The sequence below is a fragment of the Ornithorhynchus anatinus genome, chromosome 3, assembly GCF_004115215.2.
Source record: "Ornithorhynchus anatinus isolate Pmale09 chromosome 3, mOrnAna1.pri.v4, whole genome shotgun sequence".
Classification (NCBI taxonomy): Eukaryota; Metazoa; Chordata; class Mammalia; order Monotremata; family Ornithorhynchidae; genus Ornithorhynchus; species Ornithorhynchus anatinus.
Window position 1 is genome coordinate 89,594,242 of NC_041730.1, and position 1,856 is coordinate 89,596,097.

Sequence of the window (1,856 nt, forward strand, 5' to 3'; positions counted from 1 at the left end):
GAGTCAGAAAGTCATGGGTTCTAATTCCAATTCCACCACTTGTCTGCTGTGCGGCCTTTGGCAAGTCACTTCACTTCTCTAGGCCTCAGTTACCTCATCTGTAAAATGGGGATTAAGACGGGGAGAGCCACATGGGAAAGGGACTGTGTCCAACTCAGTTTACTCTTATCCACCCCAGCGCTTAGTATAGTGCCTGGCACATAGTAAGCACTTAACAAATACCACAATTATTATTATTGTTAATAGTAATAATAATAATACTAATAATCAATAGTAACAATAATGACACGCAGATTCATTGCTTTCCATGGTCTTTCCACGTTTCCTTCTCTGAAATATGCACCCAGGTTTTAAACCAGAATGATTAATAAAAGCTATTCATCTCACCTCTCTCCTGTAATCAATCAACCAGTGGTATTTATTGAGCATTTACTGTGTACAGAACATTGACTAAGCACTTGGGAGAGTACAACAGAACAATAGAACAGACACATTCCCTGTCCACGGCAAGTTTACAGTCTAGAAGGGGAGAGATCCATGTCTTAGGAAGTGGAGATCCAAGGGGCATCTCACCAGATGGTCTTCTCCCCAAAGCGTGATTTGCCTGTAGCTGAGGAATATGCTCTTTTACTTCCTGGAAGTGACATGACCCATATTTTGCATGTCATTTTCCATATCTCCCCTTGAGAAGCGGTGTGACTTAATGGAAAGGGCCCAGGCCTGGGAGTCAGGGGACTGGGGTTCTAATCTTGGCTCCTCCACTTGTCTGGTGTATGACTTTGGGCAAGTCACTTCACTTCTCTGTGCCTCAGTTACCTAGCTATAAAATGAGGATATAATCCTACTCACTCCTACTTAGACTTAGAGGCCCTGAAGGACGGGGACTGAAACCAACCTGATTAACTTGGGTCTACCTCAGCTCTTAGAACAGCGTTTGGTGTATAGTAAGCTGTTAACAAATACCGTGATTAATATTATTTTCACTTCTACTCAGACACGAACCCACTGTGGCCCTCAATCTGCATGCCTTGCTTCATGTTGGTTCTAACGTTGTGCTCCCACTCTTGTCTTTCTTATGCTGTCGAGTCGTTTCCGACCCATAGCGACGCCGCCGACACAGCTCTACCAGAATGCCCCACCTCCACCTGCAATCGTTCTGGTAGTGAGTTTTCTTGGTAAAAAATAAAGTAGCTTACCATGGTCTCTTTCTACTTAGTAAGCTTGAGTCTCTGTCCTTGACTCTCTCCCACGTTGCTGCTGCCCAGCACAGGTGAGTTTTGACTTGTAGCAGACTGTCTTCCATTTGCTAGCCACTGCCAAGCTAGGAATGGAACGGGTAGGCCCCTGCCCGACTCTCCCTCCCCTAGCCGAGACTGGTAGAGTACTGGAAACTCTCCAGCTGCCATTCTGAGATATGGTACTCCCACTAGAGCAGGAAAATTGATCCCGAACAGCCAAACTGGTCTCCTTGCTTGAAAGTCTTACCAATTTAATGTCCGAGAGATTGGCTGTAGTGCACGATCGATTTCAAACTGCCACTTTTTAATCCTCGTTTTCCTGCTTTATTAAAAGATGGATGTGGCTATCTCATTGATTCCATCAGTTGCACCCCACAGGTCAACCATAATAGATCTAATCTTGAAAATAGATCTAATCTTGAAACTCGACCAGCCGAAGGGAATTCTCTGGGATTCGAAAGAAGGAGCAGATTGAGAGGATGTTAAAGTGTTATCTCTGTCTTTAGTGCAGTGAAGACAAATCTGTTTTGAGGTTTATTGACTTAATGTGGATTAACAACTAATCCCTTTGATGTGGTGAATTTAGTAGACTCCATGAAATTGAACCGGGCATTTTTA

At 44.0% G+C, this 1,856-nt stretch overlaps 1 non-coding gene across 1 annotated transcript; it reads right to left on the reverse strand.

Moving 5' to 3' along the window:
• Positions 1-1,280: 1,280 nt before the first annotated feature.
• On the reverse strand, positions 1,281-1,417 carry LOC114810499. The gene has a single exon (XR_003758198.1). It is a non-coding gene; the product is annotated as a small nucleolar RNA SNORA7 (small nucleolar RNA).
• Between the last annotated feature and the right edge of the window lie 439 nt (positions 1,418-1,856).